The sequence below is a fragment of the Notolepis coatsorum genome, assembly GCF_963971535.1.
Source record: "Notolepis coatsorum genome assembly, chromosome: 7".
NCBI classification, from domain to species: domain Eukaryota; kingdom Metazoa; phylum Chordata; class Actinopteri; order Aulopiformes; family Paralepididae; genus Notolepis; species Notolepis coatsorum.
The window spans coordinates 23,428,427-23,451,817 of record NC_140171.1 but is presented as its reverse complement, the minus strand read 5'-3'; positions in this window follow the sequence as shown (position 1 = coordinate 23,451,817).

Sequence of the window (23,391 nt, the reverse complement as noted above, 5' to 3'; positions counted from 1 at the left end):
TACACTGTCATAAGCAAGCAGATATAATGGACGGCTACTAAATCACAGGTCGGATTCGTGGGAAATCCATACATAAACATGCCGTATGCGACGGTGACATTTGTGGTGACATTTGCGGTGGCTGGTTGGCTGACTGGCTCGCCGGCCTGGCTGGCGGATGTCGGAGCAGGCGTTCTGCAAGTGTTAACCCCCCGAATCAGATGCCTGGCTCCCACCTAATGAAAGCATGGCTTTCAGAACAGACTCGATACATCGCCACCCCTCTGGGAGGAACATAGAAAAAAAAGAAGAAGAAATAGCTGCTTCAAATCTACGTGGAAGTCATCCTGGGGGCCCCTTCAATTGAATCTATTGTCTGATAGGCATCGGTGGGCTGCATATTTATTTCCTTTAGACTTCACTCCGGAGAGCGAGATGGATATCCGCTGTGTGCGATGGAGGAAAGGGTATTATATTCAGAGGCACTGTATGGATTGTGATGCAGTGGTGCTAAACAATAGGTAACCATTCGGGGATTTATCACAACCCCCCCCCCCCCCCCTTCGCCAACTCTGACTCACCAAGTCTCAGCATTGATTCTGAAATTATCTTTCATGCGCAAAAGTGTGAGATGACTTCACCCTATTCATATTCAGCTAGCGGTGCATCAGGAGACATGAGCAACGGTGGGAACTGAAAATAGTGGCCAGTCAGTGTTGTGTTCTGTCTCATTGATTTTGATTCCTGTTGTCGTTGTCATTGCTGTTGTTGATAGTAGTAGTAGTAGTAGTAGTAGTAGTAGTAGTAGTAGTAGTAGTAGTAGTAGTAGTAGTAGTAGTAGTAGTAGTAGTAAGTAGTAGTAGTAGTAGTAGTAGTAGGCAGCAGCAGTATAATTAGTAGGCTAGTAATAAGTAGTAGTAGTAGTAGTAGTAGTAGTAGTAGTAGTAGTAGTAGTAAGTAGTAGTAGTAGTAGTAGTAGTAGTAGTAAGTAGTAGTAGTAGTAGGATTAGTAGTAATATTAGTAGTAGTAGTAGTAGTAGTAGTAGTAGTAGTAGTAGTAGTAGTAGTAGTAGTAGTAGTAGGATTAGTAGTAAGTATTAGTAGTAGTAGTAGTAGTAGTAGTAGTAGTAGTAGTAGTAGTAGTAGTAGTAGTAGTAGTAGTAGTAGTAGTAGTAGTAGTAGTAGTAGTAATAGCAGTAGTAATAGTAGTAGTAATAGCAGTAGTAAGTAGTAGTAGTAGTAATAGTAGGATTAGTATCAATAGTAGTAGCAGCAGTAGTACTGTTATTAGTATTGCTGCCAACACCACTAACAACATCATCATCATTATTGATAAGGAAAGTTTACCAACATACTCGCTTTCTATTTTTGATCACTCTCTACTAGGGGTGGAACGTTACGCATTCGAACCGTACACCGTTTGGCACGACATCCACGGTTCGGGACGTGTGTGTATTGTTCGGTTCAGGGGATGCGCAAAAAAAAAAAAAAAAAACTCACTCCCCAGAGGCATCCCGACACATTACCAGGAGGTGATGTCGGCAATGTCGCCCCTCGGCGCGGGAGACCGGGGTTCAACTCCCACCCAGGGCATGTCAAATGAGACCGATTTCATTGACATTGTTTTTTTGTGTTTATTTTAAAGAAAGGAAAGTCTAAGGGCGGCTACGTGGCGTAGTGGGCAAGGCGCTCGCCACAAATGACGGAGACGCTGGGCTTGCCTGTTCGAGCCCAGCGCTCCACATTGCTTTCAGTTTAGCTGGCCGTTCATACTAATACAAATTGGCTGTATTAGGGGGTGGGAAACTGATGGGTGGGGATCGGGCGTTGTGGACAGCGACTCCTACAGGTCGGTTGGTGCGCCTGCGCAGTAGAATCAGGAAGTGTCGGTGGCAGCGTGAGCCTCCCACGCGTTACTCCTCGCCACTGAGAGATCGAGCTGCGCAGGTGAAAAGATGCGACTGCTGTTACCTCAAGTACCGGAGGGGACTTGTGCTATGTATGACTTAGTCCACATTGCAGCCGGCTTGTGGGAGGCAAGAAACAGCGTTCGTGACAGGGGAGGGTTGAATTGGATGATACGAAATTGGGATGGGAGGAAATATAGAAAATGGGAGAAAAAGTGGCTAAAAAAAAAAAAGGAAAGTCTAGTGCTGGTTGGGCATATGCATACTTTATGTTGATGGCCTTTGTCTATAATGTGGCCACAAAAATAGAAAGGTTTAATTATTTTGTTTGTTTGCACTAAGTTAATACTTTGACAAATGTAGCCTATATTTTTCGGTCTTTGTGTGCCAAACATTATTTAAGGCACACCGCTGTAAACCTTTTTTATAATTTTTTAAATAAATGAGAAGCATGTTTACATTTTTGGAGTGTAAAAAAAAAGAAAAGTATACCGAACCGAACCGAAAACCGTTACCCTAAAACCGTGATACGAACCGAACCGTACATTTTGTGAACCGTTCCACCCCTACTCTCTACACATGACCTTCAACTTACATACACATAAATACAATACATGACTATTACTCATATGTCTCTCCATCTCTCTAGCACGCACACACAAACACGCACGCACGCACGCACACACGCACGCACACACACACACACACACACACACACACACAGGGACACACACACACACACACGCGCACACACACACACACACACACACACACACACACACACACACACACACACACACACACACACACACACACACACACACACACACACACACACACACACACACACACACACACACACACACACACACACACACACACACACACACACACACACACACACACATCCACATAGCCTTTGGTCCATAGCCTTCTCATAGTCTGCTCATCAGATCTATAAGTCAGTCTACTCTCCTGTATGAATACCTTGTTAGCTCACCATTCTTTAGAGAGCTGGGCTATAGGGCCATGGCTGTAGCCTGGGTCTCTCCATGTCGCAACATGTCATTCTGTCAGTAAACCCTTCATCAAAGACTCTGTTGTCCACCTTCATACATCATCATCATCATCATCATCAACAACAACATCCAAGGTCGAGATGCAATCTCAACAATTCTAGACCATACAGTCTCCCTCAAGAGGATATCACGCTGTGACCTTTCACCCCTCAGATTGCCATTGAGAGCATCACAATGGCTGTCACTCCAGCGGCAGGATGTCCGTTGAGTCACTTGTCTGTGTTAAGTGAAGTAGTCACAGGGCAATGTGTGGCAGCCAGTTGTTTAAGCGGGCATGAAAAGAGACACTTGATTGGAGTGTGGAAGAAATGGATGCGGGACTTGACCTGGTAGGTTTAAATACTTGAAGGAGCTCTTCACCCCCCAAAATGATCATTTGCATATCAATTACCGGCGTTGCCTTGAAGAACTTTCTCTCACATGCCTCTGCATCGAACGGAAAATTCAAAAAACGGTACGTAGCCATACTTGATGAAGTTGACGGAGTCCAATTTTAACAAAAGGCAAAACTATATCAAGACATCTGTTTACAAATCTCAAACACATTGTGCATTATAATCTATAATATAATAATATATAATATAATATTATAATCCAAGTTTAATTTACCCAGTACAGTCGCAACCAGACTAGTCACCGGGCTGCGCGCACAATAGTGACACTCAACCAGTAGGGGGCGCGCAGGTTACACCAATGTAAGCCACATCCGATTTTTTTGGAATTGCAATGCAATCTGAGCCCTTCATGTTGCCATAGTTGCTGGTGGTATTTGCAAAACAAACTTTTAATGGCGTCTCTCAAATCGAGGCGCGGCACCGTTGATGTTCATGTTCATGGCGTTTTCGCCATTCTTCCGACTGGAGTTGGCAAACATTTTATTTATCAACAAGAAGAAGACTATTGGTGACGAGTTACACGGCCCTTACAAATGGTAAATATAAACAAATAGTATTTCTAGATCTACTGTTACTGTTTAATGTTATGATTAAAGCAGTGATTAAACAATGGTGTTTGCTATCTGGCATAGTCAACCTCGAATTGCACCGTAAATGCCAGGTGTGCTCTCAGACCAGGGCCCCGTTCCCCGTACCTGGATAACTGAGTTAGCCGGATAACTTTCGGTTAAGTCTGACTTAAGCCGGACTTTCCGGCTCCCCGTACCTGGATTGTCCAAATCACCATGACAACAGATCCAAAAGTTTGAGCCTGGTCGAAAGCAGGGTTTAAGTTCAAGTTAGCCGGATGAAGCACAGCCACGCCCCCGCAAAGAAAGTGACAGCGCGTTTCCTGAAATTATTCCCACAGTCTAGGATCTGCTTTATACCATTCTGAATTAAGTTTTTGTGCTCCATTCTTCCAGAGGGGGCTTTTGAAATGTAAAATAGACCCAAAATGCTGATACTAAATTCACTTTGTCCTAAATAATGCACGTTATATATACTGTGGCGCTCGCTCGGTGCGATGTACACATTATGTGGTTATTTTAATTGTAACTGGGATTAAGATGTCTGATGAGATGCGCTGTTTGACGGATTTGAGAAATTGAATGAGCCGTTGACGTCACATTAATGAATGAGGATAAAGAGAGAAAACTTCATTCAAAATAAAGAATATTCTAAACACGGGTCTCTCGTTCATTAATGTATAAACAATGAATTTATCCCATCTGGCACAGTGGCGCAGCGGTAGTGCTCAATCCTGCCAACCCAGCGACCGGTGTTCGAATCCCCGTGTTTCCAATATATTTTTTTGGAATATAATATTAATGATTATACGCCAAAGTAGCCTAGTTGTAAGTTAAAATATTATAAATCTACATGCATTGAGGATGTCATTCTTTATATAGCTCTCAACGTGCACCAAATTGAATTATTCCTACATCGCAAAAAGAAAGTCAAAAGAAGAACCCATTAGACCACAGTGGAGATAAGTTAAAGATCGACCATACATCAATCAATAGGAAGAGAGCCGTATCGTTATTCTGTATAACAGTTCAACTAATTATTTTCGCTAGCAAGATCTCATTTGATTATTCAATCCAGCAGGCAAGTTTAAAGAAATATAATCTGATTGATTGAGGTAATGAGGGACTTAAAATTAGCCTATAGATAACGCATTTAACTTGTCGGCGAGGCGATTGAGCCGTACTGCAATATGTTACTAAAGTTTTAAATCAATTAATCAATCAATGCCGCTAGAGAATCAGGATCTCTGCTCTCGACACTTGCTGCCTTCTCGGCTGAGGCGGGCACGCGCACTTATCCTGGGTCTCAAGTCTGGCTTGAGTTAACGAGACTGAATCCACCTTCGAGGAACAGGAAAATCCCGGCTTCAAACATCGGGTTAACTGAATCTGGATAATGACATCTTGATCGACTTAGTTGAACCAGGTACGGGGAACGGGGCCCTGTTGACTTAAAGCATTCTGGTGTGTTGGTCAACCTGATGTTGTGTAATATCTATGCATTAAAAACAATTCCCCCAGCAATATTGTTTTTTAATGATTGGTTTGAAATGACAACAAGATGTAATTGTATTACCGTCAACTGATTTCAATCGAACAGGTGGCATCCACACATTTCTAACATTTTATTAACTTAGTTATTCGATCCTTGGTGTTGATAATTGTGCACGTTAAAGTATGGCCACTAAAAAGTGTTTCAGGACAAAGTTATAGCTTTGGCAGTCTGCTTCTCATCCAATTGTCAGCAATCTGGAGCTCTACTGATCCATATTATGGCCATGTGCGTCTGCCACATAACCACATATCCTCCTCTCAGATAAAAATAAGACATTTATTCTTAGTCTCAGCTTGATTTAACAGGCCTAATGCATCCTTTACCTATTTAATTTGACTGACTGTGCATAAAGTACAATAAATGTATACTGTATAAATACCGTTGGCGGAAATATAATCAATTTGCCAAGCACAACTCATAATAATAGAAATAACTATACTACCATAATAAAATATCGGAATGCCACTTAAGTGATTGTTTGAGTTGCTGGGCTAGACATTGTAGAACGTGTTTATTCTCGCTTGCATTCAATAGGCATAAGGCGTCATCAGAATAAGAATACAAATGAGAAAACAAAATGACACAACTTCCAGTAATCATTTGACTGTATTGATGCAAAAAGAAAAACTAGAAAAAAAAACTAGATTCATTTTAGATAAGTGTTGCTGTTGTTAAACGTGGACCCTGTTGACTTCAATTCATCAAGTGTGGCTAGTGCTACCGTGTTTGGATTCCCCGTTCACCATGGAGGCATGCAAGAAGAAACAAAACAATAACACAGGGTGAGTAATTGATATATAAATTATTGTTTTGGGGGTGAAGTGTTTATTTAAGCCCATCAAGAAATAAAAATAAACAATTCAAGTCATACGTATTACCTCTAAAACTGTGTGCACACGTATGTGTGTGTGGTGTGTGTGTGTGTGTGTGTGTGTGTGTGTGTGTGTGTGTGTGTGTGTGTGTGCGTGCGTGCGTGCGTGCGTTCGTGCGTGCATGCGTGCGTGTGTGCGTGTGTGTGTGTGTGTGTGTGTGTGTGTGTGTGTGTGTGTGTACAATGACAGTAGTAGAAGTGGAGTGTGTAAGTCTTACGGTAGTTGTTTATACAATATACCATTTCAATGGCATTAACATTTTCAAGGGAATCACTGTTCCAGGTATATAGAGAGAGAGAGAGAGAGAGAGAGAGAGAGAGAGAGAGAGAGAGAGAGAGAGAGAGAGAGAGAGAGAGAGAGAGAAAGAGAGAGAGAGAGAGAGAGAGAGGGAGAGGGAGGGAGAGAGAGAGGGAGAGAGAGAGAGTCCGCTGATGATCATGGGTCACAATCCCCACACAGTTACTGTGTATATGACTACTGTGTGTGAGATCTGTCTGACAAACAATAATAATGAACTGAAGTGAAAAGCCAAATCACTTACCTGATGTAGTGAACACACAGACACGAAGCAGCACATGGAAGAAAGAGGAAACACAATGACACGTTAGCAATAAATAGTCATTCGATATTAGTTCAATATCAAAAGGGCGCTATCATTTTTAGGTCACATGTTATACTCCTCATCAACAAGTTAAAGGTGCTATAGATAACATTCAGCCACTAGATGTCGCACTAGAACACCAGCATGTCATTTATCCAATCAGCTGCGTTCCACGTGGGGGAAATGGGAAGTAGGGAGGGGCATACGTGCAATGTAAACAACAACATTAATTTTGGACACGCCAAAATATTTGAAATTGATTGATTTAAATGATTATTTAAAAAATATTGCGCACCTTTCTAAAAGCTCTGTCGATGTATTAGAAGAAAAAAATTGATATAACTAACTAACTTTAATATAGGTCTCTGAGGTCCCCAAAATGTCTTTTTTTTTGGGTGAAAATACAGTACCACTCAGATACCTATATATACCTATATATACTCTATACCGCTCTGTTTCAGTCCTGTTTCACGACTGGCTGTTTGTGTCTGTAGCATTAAATGAGGATGAGCTGCTGCTCCTCACCTCAACACTCCAGAACTGTGTGTGAACTCTGGCGCGCCTGGCTTACAAAATTCAGATCAAACTGTCAAACTAATCTAGGCGTTGCAGATCAAATGTGATCCAGCAATTGCACGTGTCTTATTTCTTCAGTCAGTTTCAGTTCAGAGAATGTTTACAAGGAAGCTGCCATTTTGTACACACACAATTATTTTATATACACATCAATCTGTACACATGTGAGCCCCGACTTGAAGTAGGCACATCTGAATGGCTTGTTGAATCACATGTTGTGTGACCTCGGCAGTCCAGAGAAATCGGACTAGGTTGTCCTACAGTATTTCACAGTTTGTGTGTTAGTAGGCCCATCGGAGACCCAGATGTATGTCCGCAATAACGCACAAGCAAATACTCAACCTGACTCTAGAGGTTGCGACCGATTTGTTAAAAGAGCATGCCAACATTTGGGGAAATTAGCTTATCGTCTTCTCCAGAGAGAGACAAGAAAATATATACCAGTTTTCTCTCAGTGCGTTCAGCGCTCATCTGGCTGCACGTTAGCCTAGCTTAGCACAATTAATGGAAGCGGACATGGCCGGTTAGCCTAGGCATTGTCCAACTAACACCTCTCCCGAAGGCATCCATTCAGTGTGCTAAGCTGGGCTAAGATAGCTTTCTAATGAACGCAAAGAGAGTAAACTGGTATATATCTTCTTGGCTGGCTCGCTGATAACAAACTAGTATTACACCTGGGTAAAACAGAGTCCATTCTCTTCGGTTCAAATAACAAACTCAGCAAGACCGACGGCTTCTCAGTTACAGTGGGTGACAATATTGTCACAAGGAAAGATGAAATTACATACCTAGGTTCCATCCTAGAGGCAAATCTTTCCTGTGACAAAATGGCATCCAATGTAATCAAAAAAGTCAACCAACAAACTAGATTCTTGTACCGGATCTCCTCTCTGGTAAACAAGAACACCCTGAAGACTCTGGCAGGAGCACTCATTCAAGGGTACTACGACTATGCTTGCACTTCATGGTACCAAAGCACCTCAAAGGCGCTAAAAACAAGATTACAAACATCACAAAACAAACCCATGTACATGTCAACATACTTCCCAAAGGTCAGTGAATACCACGATCACAACACCAGAGGGAGCTCCACAAATCATGTTAAACCCAGATTCGGCACAAACAAGGGACTAAACACCGTTTTGCAATTATGCCACATCAATGTGTAACGTCATACCCACAGCTGTAAAGGAATGTGAATCACTACCCACTTTCAAAACCTCTCTCAAAGAGCACCTACGGGAGACTGCAATTAGAAACTGGCCCCTGTAAATGTCCTAACCAAACCCCCTCCAATGTACAGTAAATGTCCTAACCCAACCCCATCCAATGTACAGTTACGGCCCCCACCCCGCCTACCCAACGTCCCCCCCCCCCACCCCACCTCCTCCAATGTACAGTTTCTTCATCAAATGTATATACTCTTTTTTAGACTCTTTTTGTATCACAAACAGTACTGTATTTGCAAATCTGGTATGTCATAAATGTATAGATGTAGCAGTACTGTCTATCTGTATGTCATGTATGTCATGATATTATGATGAATTGAAAATGGGGGACCCTGATGTAAACAAGATGAAGTCTTTCTTTGGTCTGCATCCCCTTAACACTTGTGTGTATTGAGCCGTACTGTATTGTACCCATTCTGCAATCTGTTAATAAAATGTTCAATCAATCAATCAATCAATCAATCAATCAATCAATCAATCAATCAATCAATCAATCAATCAATCAATCAATTAATCAATCAATCAATCAATCAATCAATCAATCAGTCTCTCTCTGGAGAAGATGGTAAGCTAATTTCCCAAAATCTTGGTGTGTTCCTTTAAGATATACTACGTTAAGTTAGACTTTACGCCCGTGGGAAAATGTGTCCTCTACCTTTAACCCACCCTGACTAGCAGGGGGCAGCCACAGACAGGTACCCGGGGACCATGAACTACTTTTTTATGCCAGCACCTTGGCAAAGGGGGTGGCAGAAGTGTACCTAGCATGCAGGTATGTTGTTTTACATTATACATCCATTCTACATTCATTGCACACACATCCACATGCACACACTCACTTTAAACATTCACATTTAACATTCACTTTAGACACGTTAAACACTTCTTAACACTACACCATAGGCTATTGTATCCATTTTTTTTTTACAAATATATTTGCACTACCTCTCTACCTAGTTTTGTATATTTTGTATAGTGTTTGGTCTCAGGAGGCTCATACAGAGTCAAGCATTTCACTGTAATGTACCTTATAGGTGACAAATAAAACAAAACTTGAAACGTGGTGTTTGAGTAAACGGGGACAACATACAGCTTTCCTCAGAAAGCCCCCCGTTGGGACCTTCATCAGTCTTTATCTGTATATAATATATACTATATATACATAGAATAGAATATCAATCAATCAATCAGATTTATTTATAGAGCACATTTAAACATGCCACATGTCAACCAAAGTGCCATACAGAGGGTAGATACACATAGATACATCTAGACAACATATAGACAACAATCACATCTCAGTTTTACGGGAGGACACACAAGCAAACGGGGCATGAGTCAGTGTACATAGAGAAATGCTAATGAGTAGAAGTGTGTTTTGAGTCTAGACTTGAAGGCATCTGTCGCGGGGGCAAGCCTAATGGAAGTGGGGCTGCTGTTCCACAGTTCAGGGGCTGCGACGGCAAAGAAAGAATATAATAGAAATACTTTATTTATCCCGGAGGAAATTCAGCACCACAGATGGCTCACAGTAAACAGTAAACATTTAGGTAGTCAGAAACGAAAGCCACGAGTAAGAATACAAATAATAATGAATAATAAATAATACATAAATAGCTATATAAATATACGTTTACCTATTATATTTATATATCCCATGCATACTCTTAGTTATACCACTGGCTAGTATGGCGTACTACCAAAGTGGTACCACTGTATGGAATAATACTGTGCATACATCAGCCTAGCATATTTACTACTCAACAGTCACATGTTACACTGTATGTTGCTGTGCACTTCACTGCTACTTTGCACTCTGGTTAGATGCCGTACACGTACACATGGGTTTGTACACATACACACCAATCTGTACACATACACACCAATCTGTACATACACATCAATCTGTACATACACATGGGTTTGTACACATACACATCAATGTGTACTATACACATGGTTTTGTACACATACACGTCAATCTGTACACATATACAATTACACATCAATCTGTACACATACACATCAATCTGTACACATACACATCAATATGTACACATACACATGGGTTTATACACATACACATCCGGTTATACACATCAGTTTGTACACATACACATCAAGTGTGTGTGTGTGTGTGTGTGTGTGTGTGTGTGTGTGTGTGTGTGTGTGTGTGTGTGTGTGTGTGTGTGTGTGTGTGTGTGTGTGTGTGTGTGTGTGTGTGTGTGTGTGTGTGTGTGTGTGAGCGCGCGCGCGCAGGGAGGAGTTTGCCAAACCAGAGCATGTTAAACTATTGTAATCATAAAGTAGCTGCTCATTATTCATAACGAATGACCTTGAACGATGAACTCAGATCGAGGTAAAGATAGTGACGAGAAACTGTCTGAGGGAAAGCTGTACCTGGGAATAATGATCCTTCAACGTACGCTACGAATAATCAAAGGCAAACACCCTCTATTCAGAAACAGTGTAATTATGTTTACAGATCCCGCTAGACACGGCACCTCATCTTCTTCAGCCCGATAGCCCGGTTGAAGAAGAGGAAGGAACAGCGGCAGGTTGAAACGTAACCGCTGCCTTTTGATTACTTTATTATCATTATTATTATTAATATTTTTATTTATTTTGAAATGATCACAGGCCCTGCTGGGCGGACACCAAGGTGATTTACCGTCTAGTCTCTATCTATTCATTATTCAAATAGTCATTTTCATTTGAACCTCCTGGAAATTGACAGTTTAATTTTGCTCAGCCGTTCCCTGGCAATTGATGTGTTGGACATGGAGCGTTCTTAACAAGATAGCAGCCGGTATATGTAAACGCCTCAGACTGAGAACATCAATGAATGCGGAGCATAGATCTGATTTGCTTCAGGTCATAAACCCCAGGCGTATGTTGTCAATTAAGTTTGTGTTATTGTAAGGGGGAAGACAACGGTGGAGGTAGTGTTTACTATGAAAAGTACAAGACAAGCTCTCCTCGCATTGGGAGCTATATTGGCCTCGTGCTGCAAGTAAACGTTGGAGTCGTTCTGATCCGGGATCAGGTTAAACTATATTGTTTATTTCAGGAGGTGACAGTCACAACAGCAATATCCTTTTGTTTCTTGTTCCCTGTTTTAATAGCCGTTTAGAATTTAGTGGCTCAACCCGAATCTGAATAATGCATTTAGTGGTGAACGACTAATGGTTCATTAGACGTTAGTGATTAGAGTCGATTTATTGTCATTGTACGAGTACGAGTACAGAGTGCGACGCAATCAAGTGTGTGCAAAGGAGCCGTAAAGTGCATTGTACTATACAGTATAACATAATGGAGATATGGAGTGAATATGCTAAGCAAATGTATGTACAGTATTATTATATATACACAGTGGTACCAGTATGAAAAGCCAGTGGTTTAAATAATATGAGTAGAATATATAGTTAACTTGATTTAATTGTGCTATTTGGTTTTCTTGATGTTGAGGGCCAGGGCACTGTTTCTTGTACCTGGTTCAACTAAGTCGATCAAGATGTCATTATCCAGCTTCAGTTAACCCGATGTTCGAAGCCGGGATTTTCCTGTTCCTCGAAGGTGGATTCAGTCTCGTTAACTCAAGCCAGACTTGCGACTCAGGCTAAATGCGCGCGGCCGCTTCAGGCGAAAAGCCAGCACGTATCGATGGCAGAGATCCTGATTCTCTAACGGCATTGATTGATTAATTGATTTAAAACTTTATTGACAGATTGCAATACGGCTCAATCGCCTCGCCGACAAGTTAAATGCATTATCTATAGGCTAATTTTAAGTCCCTCATTACCTCAATCAATCAGATTATATTTCTTTAAACTTGCCTGCTGGATTGAATAATCAAATGAGATCTTGCTAGCGAAAATAATTAGTTAAACTTATACAGAATTACGATACGGCTCTCTTACCCATTGATTGATGTATAGTCGATCTTTAACTTATCTCCAATGTGGTCTAACGGGTTGTTCTTTTGACTATCACGCAGACGACCGGGGTTCGAGACCCTAGTCTTTTCCTTCTTTTTGCAATATAGGAATAATTCAATTTGGTGCACGTTGAGAGCTATATAAAGAATGACATCCTCAATGCATGTAGATTTATAATATTTTAACTTAAAACCAGGCTACTTTGGCGTATAATCATTAATATTATATTCAAAAAAATCATATTTGAAACACCTGATTTTGAACCCCAGTCGCTGGGTTGGCAGGCTTGAGCACTACCGCTGCACCACTGTGCCAGACGGGATAAATTCATTGTTTATACATTAATGAACGAGAGACCCGTGTTTAGAATATCCTTTGTTTTGAATGAAGTTTATCTCTTTATCCTCATTCATTAATGTGACGTCAACGGCTCATTCAATTTCTCAAATCCGTCAAACAGCGCATCTCATCAGACATCTTAATCCCAGTTACAATTAAAATAACCACATAATGTGTACATCGCACGAGCGAGCGCCACGGTATATATAACGTGCATTATTTAGGACAAAGTGAATTTAGTATCAGCATTTTGGGTCTATTTTACATTTCAAAAGCCCCCTCTGGAAGAATGGAGCACAAAAACGTAATTAAGAATGGTATAATGCAGATCGTAGACTGTGGGAATAGTTTCAGGAAACGGGCTGTCACTTCTTTGCGGGGGCGTGGCGATGGTTCAGGCTAACTTGAACTTAAACTCTGCTTTCGACCAGGCTCAAACTTTTGGATCTGTTGTCATGGTGATTTGGAAAATCCACGTACGGGGAACCGGAAAGTCCGGCTAACTCAGTTATCCAGTTAAAGTTATCCGGCTAACTCAGTTATCCAGGTACAAGGAACGGGGCCCAGGTCTTTGTCGGCGCACCACGCTGCCAGGTGTTGGAGCTCCTGCCTGTAGGCCGACTCATCGTTTTTATGAGACCCACCACCGTTGTGTTGTCTACACACTTGATAATGGTATTGGAGCCATGTATAGGAGTACAGTTATGGGTGAAGAGGAGAGGGCTCAGCACACAGCCGGTGGGACGCCGCTGTTCAGGGTGAGGGTGGAGGAGGTGAGATTGTCTCTAACCTAACATACCGGGGTCTGTTGGTTAGGAAGTCCAGTATCCATTTGCCGGAGAAAAAAAAAAGGGTTGATGTCGAGGTCCTTCCACAAGGTCACCAAGTTTGGAGATGAGTTTGCAAGGGATGATGGTGTTGAATGCTGAGCTGAAGTCGGTGAACAGCATTCTCACATGGGAGTTGCTCTCATCCAGGTGGGACGAGGGGGACATGTAGTGCTGAGGAGATGGCGTCCTCCGTGCTCCACTTCTCACGACAGGTGAATTGGTATTTATCCAGTGAGGGTGAAAGGTCAGATTTGAGGTGAGCCAGGACCAGCCTCTCGAAGCACGATTCATGATGATGGAGGTGAGTGCAACAGGGCGGAAGTCATTAAGGCTCGCTGTGGAGGAGTGTTTCTGCACTGGCATGATGGAGGTGCTTTTGAAGCACGTGGGCACAACTGCCTGGGCTAGTGAAAGGTTGAATATGTCAGTTAGGACCTGCTCATGAATAGATACATACCTATATGCTATATTTGAGCATGATTCACAGCATTCAGAATCATTTTAAGCGTATTTGTTGTTTAAAGTATTTTCTTCACAGCAAATATAAGTGAAATCAATTTCAATAAAGTATGACTCAAACATTTATTAGTCATCCCCTCTGGATACATTTTTGTTCATGTCATCGTGATTATCTTATCAGGTAAGTCCACACACGATTGAGTATCCCTACCTCACTATTCTGTCTGCTGGAAATAATACAATACAACAACGTTATGTATTTATAAAATTATACTGTATGTGAAAATGCCCCCTAATGACCAGGTGAAATTAAACCAGACAAATCTCTGTCGGTCCTCTGACGACAGGATGGCTAACTCCATTCAAGCTGGGAACCGACTACAAGACTCTCAAGTGAGAGACCTTAGGAGACAGGAGCCATTTCACACGGAACGATGGGGCGCCGCTTGCCATTCATCTGGAAGGTGTGTGTACTCTCGGCAGGGAATCGTACACTACGGGCCGGTACAGACTTGAGATCAGTGCGCACAGCGTGGAGTTAATACCAAAGATGTGCTACACTCCCCATTCAAGACCCCCCGACTTCATATCCGTGGTATTGAGTCACTCGAAACTAGCAGCTGCGCACCAGGGGGAGGGGTTCCCTCTGAATTGTGTCTTTCATGATACGGTCAATATGGAAAATAGAAAACCGTTACTAACGTTAACAATACATGAGGCCTGCTGTCCAGTTGAGGCGACTGGCTGTCACCTGCCCAAATCATCTTTGCGTTATCAGTGCAGAGATATTTTTTACCATGTAGGGCTCTTCATTGTGTGGGGCGACAGTGGCTCAGGAGGTAGAGCAGTATTCTGGTAATCCGGAGGTTCCGGGTTAGTTTCCCCGCTCCTCCCGGGCAGCGTGTCAAAGTGTCCTTGAGCAAGACACTTAACCCCTCATTTCTCCCGATGAGCAGGTTGGCACCTTGCATGGTCGCCTCCGCCATGGGTGTGTAAATGGATGGCTGGGGGTGCTAGATGACAAGCTATTTGTTCTGTTGCTCTGCCCATCTTGAGAGATAAGTAGCAAAGGTCTGAATACTAACATATTCTCCCATGTACATTTTGTATTAAAGGTCCCATATTGTAGTCCTTTTCAACAGGTTAAATAGGTCTTTGAGGTCCCCTAATTCTTTTAACATGTTTTGTGCAAAACAACTCAAATGATGCATTCTAGCAGCCTCTAGAATTCGGTTTCAGTCCTGTTCTCAATGAGCTGTTTCTGTGCCTGTAACAAGCGAGACGCCTTGATCGTACAAACACAATGATTATATTACTCTAGGTCTAGCAGTGCTGTACGGGCCAATTCAGATCAAACTGTCAAACTAGGTGTTGCAATATCACCTAGTGATACCCTGCCCAACCATATCCGTCATGCAGACACCCTCTCATAATTAAAAAAAAAAACTAAAAACCCACCTTTTTACCCTTGCCTTCAAGCCTTGAACTCCTTCCTTCACCTTTTATATAATTATTTTTATTTTCATTTATTTTTTCTACTAAAACTGAATTGTTTATTTTGCTCTGTAAAGTGTCTTTGAGCATTCGGAAAAGCGCTATACAAAATTGATGTATTATTATTATTATTATTATTATTATTATTATTATTATTATTATTATTATTATTATTATTATTATTATTATTATTATTATTATTATTATTATTATTATTATTATTATTATTATTATTATTATTATTATTATTATTATTATTATTATTATTATTATTATTATTATTATCATTTGTGACCCAGCACAGATCTTGGGTCCTTTAGAGGTGTCTTCAAATTAGATTTTTTTATGAAACATGCTGATAACACAATATGTATTCAGAGATACAGGCCTCACAAAATGGAGCCATTTCTCTTACAATGTATAACAACCCTACCCAGAAATCAATGTAACCCCCTCCTCCTCCTCATAGACCACTACACTTCCGCGTTACATTGAAATAGGGGAGGAGATTGCAGGGGGAGCAAATGAATGAATGTGGATGAGAGCCGTGATGTAAGTGGTTGCAGATACGGCTGTGGGGGGTGCTAGAGACATGATCGAATAGAACTTTATGTGCCTCAATCTCCTGAACACGGTGCGACCCATTCCTAATCGATCAGAACTAAATCGGCAAAGAAAAAGCCCATTTTAAAGCACCTATTCCGCATGCACATGCGCAGATTGCCCATGGAGTCTGGACGACGCGAGGTGACGCACGAATTAATGTGGACTGTTCCATCAGAGGGGGGAGCTTCAGTGGCCAGTGTCCTTTCAGCCGAACAGGATAATGAAAAAATTATCCCACGTACTAAATGGCCAGACGCGTCTTATGGCGACATCTACAATTACCTCATTGAGTCTCCAGGTAGACTAATGTTTATATTTAAGTGCAGCGGTCTGTAGCCACTCGCATTACCACCCCTCTGATGGAACAGTCCACATTCATTCGTGCGTCATCTCGCGTCGTCCAGACTCCATGGGCAATCTGCGCATGTGCATGCGGAATAGGTGCTTTAAAATGGGTTTTTCTCTGCCGATTTAGTTCTGATCGATTAGGAATGGGTCGCACCGTGTTCAGGAGATTGAGGCGCATAAACGTCTATTGCATCATGTCTCTAGCACCCCCACAGCCGTATCTGCAACCACTTACATCACGACTCTCATCCACATTCATTCATATGCTCCCCCCGCTATCTCCTCCCCGATTTCAGAATCCCGGAAGTGTTGCGGTGGTCTATCCCCACGTCACACCTTCCAGTCTGAGGCCTTTGTTATTCCGATGACTTGTGACCCTGCGTCTATCCCCAGGCCATCTACAACAACACCCATCCATCTACACACACTGGGTCTCATTCCCGAATATTTTCCAAAGAATTCTCTTGGAAGACTTATCTTGGAACCGACTGTCAATTGACAGTAAGAACCTTCCATTCAAGATGCATAAAATAAATAATTTTTTCATCAATACGTTCCTGTTTTATACCGTGGTGAATATGAGTGTTATATCGTAATGATCTGGGATCATTCCTGCAAGGCTATTTATAAGGCACTAAGCTAATCCAATCCATTGGCGTTTCGTCCCTACACACGACACAGTTAAAAATCCAAATGCATATGATCGGTATTATGTTCCATCATGAATGCATGAAAGGGGGGTGGGGGAAGTCGTTTCTGATTAATTGGTTGCCAATAATGGCATTCGTTATTACCACAACATAGGCTGATCAGGGGGATGGCTATTCAATCCTTGCACGATCAAGCTGAAATTGACGTCAAATTGCTCTTACCTTTGGCCGGTTGGATTCCAAAAAGAATTTTCCAATTATTTGATCGCCATCTGGTACATCATATGTCCATTGGCCCATGCCATAATCCTTTACTGCATAATGAATTCGGCATCCCAAGAAGTATTCCATGCGATCGAGTGAAGTCCTCGCTTCAGACTAACATAAAAGTCCGCCCGGAGAATAAACAGTGTGACATCAAGTCTGCAACAGGGGTTACTGCATTCTCGAGACAGCGCCACTACCATGATATGGCTGGTACTGCAGTTTCGGAGTCCCAATATGCCTTTTCCAGCCAAAATACAGCTCTGTGACAATGATTAGGATATTAATATAGAAAAAAAAGAAAAACTAACCAAAAACGTAATATTACGTGGCTGGCACCCAACGGTTGTCGGGCAAACACGTAATATTATGTGGATGGCCCCGAATGAGTTAAGCATGGAGTTGTAGGCAGCCCTCTCTGAGCGCACACGCTCTAAATGTTTCTCCTGCTTCTTCAGCTTTGCACACTTCACAACCTTTCTGAATCGTGCAAAGTTTTTGGCTTTTGTGAGGAATGTTCATTGCACAATCTGACCTAGACATATGAACTTACCACAAAACCTATTTTCAGGGTTCAACCTTTGGTGGAAAAGAGAGGGAGCAAGCCCCCATTTTGTACATGCATGCGTTTTCCACATACTCACAGAGTCAAGGGCGCACATTGAGATCAGATTTTTCATTTGACATTACTGTAGATAAAGTAAAGAAAGTCCAACGTACTTTTATAAAGGCAAAGTTTCTGAATACGGACCACGTACAAAATATGACTGGGTTGTCTTATTTCACAGTTTGAGTGTTAGTAGACCCATCAAAAACTATTTTCAAGGTTGAACCTTTGGTGGAGAATAGATAGTTTACGAGCAAGCCCCCATTTTGTAGACGCGTGTGTTTTTCACATACTCACATAGTCAAGGGCGCACATGATGAGATTTGTCGTGTGCCATTACTGTAGATAATGGGAAAAGAGTCCAAAGGACACTTATAAAGGCACCGTTTATGAATACGGACCACGTGCACTAGCTGACTGGGTTGTCTTATTTCACAGTTTGAGTGTTAGTAGGCCTGTCAGAGACTCACATGTAGCTACTTGCACAAGCACTGAAGAAGTGAGTTTTTCCCACAATATGGGATCCTTAAAGGATAACTCCACTATTTTGGGAAATTAGCTTATTTAACATCTTCCCTGGAGTTAGACAAGAAGATGCATACCTTTTTTGTCTCTGTGCGTGCATTTTAGCTTTGGGAATAGATGCTCCGTTAGCATAGCTTAGCTTCATCACTGGAAGTGAGGCAGGACAGTAGCCTTACAGTGCCTTACAGTGTATTGCAAGGTCTGACATTGACCAAACTTGATATGCATGACCTTGGTGGGCTCTAGGTCAACTCCTGAAAAGGGGGTCAATGTCAGACTTTGCAATCAAAAGTTAGGGGGCTAATAACCCTTGCCATAATTTCAGTGCGCCCCTAACTTTTGATTGCAAGGTCTGACATTGACCCCCTTTTCAGGAGTTGACCTAGAGCCCACCAAGGTCATGCATATCAAGTTTGGTCAATGTCAGACCTTGCAATACACTGTAAGGCACTGTAAGGCTACTGTCCTGCCTCACTTCCAGTGATGAAGCTAAGCTATGCTAATGGAGCATCTATCCCCAAAGCTAAAATGCACGCACAGAGACAAAAAAGGTATGCATCTTCTTGTCTAACTCCAGGGAAGATGTTAAATAAGCTAATTTCCCAAAATAGTGGAGTTATCCTTTAAGTCTGAGGACTTTTAAGCACAGTGCTTCAGTACTGCACTCTGAATCGGGCCCTAATGTGCCTCATAGGAGACCGACGAGCTTGAAACAATTCCCTTAACACAAGAAAGTGAAAACAACTTTTTATCATTAGAACGAATTAGTTTAAAAAAAATTGAATGAAGGATAGTCCTAACGATCAGGGTATTCAGATCTGATAAATAAACATTTGTCCAACTAGCTTAGCATTAAGCCCCTGGGTGCGTACAAATTAGAATGCATATCGCTGTGCATCAATCCCGACAAAGGCAGATCGAAGAGATAACAGCGAAGCAGGCTGAGTGAGCTGGCGGAGATCATTTGAATGCCACAGCAGCCACTACACAAAGCTGCCGCCGTCACCGTTATTACATTTGCCACGCGTTCTTTTCTTTCCGCTGTCTTACTTGAAATCAACTCTGACAGCTGGCTATTGATGGTCTCTGTTCTCAGATGTGTGTCCATAAACCATCTGCTGGCCAAAGAGAAAGATGTTTGAAATAATTGAGAGGGGGATCAGAGAGGTCTACATTCTTAATCCTCTCTGTATGTGTAATCGTTGCCTGTTCTGTCCTGACTGCTCAAACATCTGCTCAGACCAGAGTGACCTCCCGTTGATCCTGATGCTTAGTTGGGATAGATTAGTTGGGATAGATTAGTTGGGATAGATTAGTTGGGATAGATTAGCTGGGATAGCCAAGGAGAGGATACACTACAGCTCATCTCCGTGGGGGTCGCACTTCAGTATGACTTCTGTCTTGAAACATGGTCTTCAGTTCCTTGTTTTGACTTTCTGTAGCAGGGCTTTTTATACCTGTAGGCAACTGAGGATTGTGCCTTTAAAGCCCTGACGCATGGTCTTTTGGACTGTATACTGTTTGAGTTTGATCTGTAGAGCAAATACGCTTTTTGGAACAATTCTTGACCCTTTCCTTGTGCCTCCTTAGCAACTATTTCCTGTATTTAGCCTTTTTGTGTGCGTGCGTGCGTGTGTGTGTGTGTGTGTGTGTCTGTGTGTGTGTGTGTGTGTGTGTGTATGTGTGTGTGTGTGTGTGTGTGTGTGTGTGCGTGCGTGCGTGCGTGCGTGCGTGCGTGCGTGCGTGCGTGTGTGTGTGTACAACGGTGGCTGTGTTGATTATTATGTCATGAAATTGGGTCTGTTTGCTTATTTTCCATATATTTACAGAATTTGAGAAGATTATATTTTGAAAACCTCTAAAAAAAAAGTTAAATATTAGAGGACAAAACGACCCCAGTGGTTTATTTCATTCAGGGTTACCCTAACCCTAACCCTAACCCTAACCCTAACCCTAACCCTAACCCTAACCCTAACCCTAACCATAACCCTAACACAAACGGGAATATAAGGGGTTACAATTAGGAAATCTTTGGAATCTTTGATAGATATGTTGAGTTAGGTTCATAGTGGTATTCATAAAAAAAAAATTGGAACGAAATATTACAAATTACGTTTTTTATTACCTTGAACGTGATGCAATCTTTTCATGCACTAATGTCACTAATGTCACTAAGGATCATAATCATAATTCTGCATCATGTAGGGCTGCTCCATTATGGCAACGATCATAGTCACGATTATTTTTGGTCAGTATTGAGATCTCAATTATTTAACAGGATTACTCATTGACTTTGGAAACATAATCATAAGCCAAAATCATGATTGAAAATTGTATTCTATTAATTGCCCAGCCCTAGCATTATGGATGAGATGTCGATGACCTCACACCAATATAGAGGAGCTTTCCATTCACTACATATTAGGTCGTCAACTTCAAAAGAAATTCGATGATGTTGACAATATATCATTTTAGACTTTTCCTCAACTCCACTATTGAGACAGCAGGTAACATGGTGGTGTTAACATCAGTATCAGAAGATTGTTAATATTATTTTAACTTTTGTGAAAGTACTTGTGGTTTTGCAGATCAAAATAAACAGACATTTGAAACTTGTGTCCAAGTCTATCTGGGGTATACAAGGGGAAGGCTACGTGTTTTAGTGAGTAGTAAGTGTAGCCTAAATGTTAATGGACACACCAACTTTTTGGGAAATTAGCTTATTTGCCATCTACCCTGGAGATAGACAAGCAGATACATACCCTTTTCTTCTCTGTGCATGCATTAGGCTTAGGGAACAGCCTACAACTTTACTGTAAACTGTAAAAGACCCCTATGCTCTGCATCTTCTGGCCGCCTCAGACCTACTCCTATCCAAGCTCCCGGAGGGTCATCAAAGAGAAGCCGCCTATTCTCAGTCCTTGCCCCACAATGGTGGAATGAACTACCCACCCCAGTTGGGACAACCGAATCCCGTCCAATCTTTCGCCGTCTAATAAAGACGCACTTCTTCAACCATTATCTGAAACAATTAAAAAAAAATATCTAACCCTAACTAACCTTACTGTCATGCACTTGTCCTAATAAACTAACCTACACTGTAACACGTTGATGAATATTGTTACTCAGCTGATAGTTGTACCCTTCCTGATGACCTGTCGTACAGAACTTGTAAGTCGCTTTGGATAAAAGCGTCAGCTAAATGACTAAATGTAAATGTAAATGTAATGTGCCAACTCTGTCAGTTACCTAACAAGGCAGAAGGGTTAAATAGATGTTTATGTTCTTTTATCACATATGGCGGCACGTGGTGTTGTGGTTAAACACTGTTGCCTCACAGCAAGAAGGTCCTGGGTTCGATTCCCTCCTGGGGACCAGGTTGTCCGGTTGCAAGGTACCCAGGTGGGTTATCTCCCGGGCCTTTCTGTGTGGAGTTTGCATGTTCTCCCCGTGCTCGCAAGGGTTTCCCCTCCAGCAAAAGAGATAACAACCCAATGGAAAAACATGCAGAACAGATTGCTAACGCTAACGCGTCCCTGACATAGACAGACAGGTGCACTTGGATTGGTCCCCAGGTGCGGTCCACGCCGCAGCCCATGTCTGCTCCCGGCAGCGTGTGGGGGGAAGGACGACGGGATGGGTCAAGCACAAAGAAGGACTTCTGTTGGCGACCCAATGCATGTGTGAGTGTGTTACTGTGTGTGTCGCCCATCTCGCATGTGTGTGTTTGCTGCATGATAAGTTTTACAAAGGCCAACCAATAAATGTACTAATGTACTAATTATTATTATATATCTTGCTTTGATTGTCACCTATACACCACTATCTGTTCCAACAATGACACAAAAGTTGTTTTGTAGGTATTCTTAATGGTATTTTAGAGTTTGTAATTTCCTGGAAAACAATACAAACAAATGTTGATGAGTCATCCTGCACATGGGGGCGTATATCTAATTGACTAATTTAGCATCCAATGAAATGCTGTCTAGAATGGCCTTTACAGCACATTACCTAAATTAGCACTCTGCGTCTTTAAATAAAACATTTCAATGTTAGCTTGCTAGCTAAAGTTACTAACGTTGCGTAACATTGCTAATGCACGTTGCTAACATTAGCTTGCTAGCTAATGGGTCGACAGTAATGCACATTCAGCACTATTGGCTACTGTAAACGCCAATCAATATCCACAAGCAAGTCCCTCCCTAGTTTTCTGTTTTTACAGGACATGCATTAATATGTGGAATCAAATAGCATTCTGCTAGCAGTTTCTTGGTGACCAAAATGACTAAATTGTCACAGAAAATGTCCCACAACCAACAAGCTCAGCAATTATATGGTGGCGTGTGGCGTTTAATAACCTATATGGAGCCTCATGCTACGCCCACCACTACAGCCATCGCTGCTCCATCCTATATGAGACAATTTGGTTGAAGCACCCCATCCTGTGTAGTTCAGCTGCTTCATGCGTTATTGTCCTGGGCTCAATTTCAGGGCTGAGCAGCTATGAACCTGACCTCATCTAAGTCATTATAATGAGCCCCTCCAAGACAAGCAATGGCAGGATGGAAG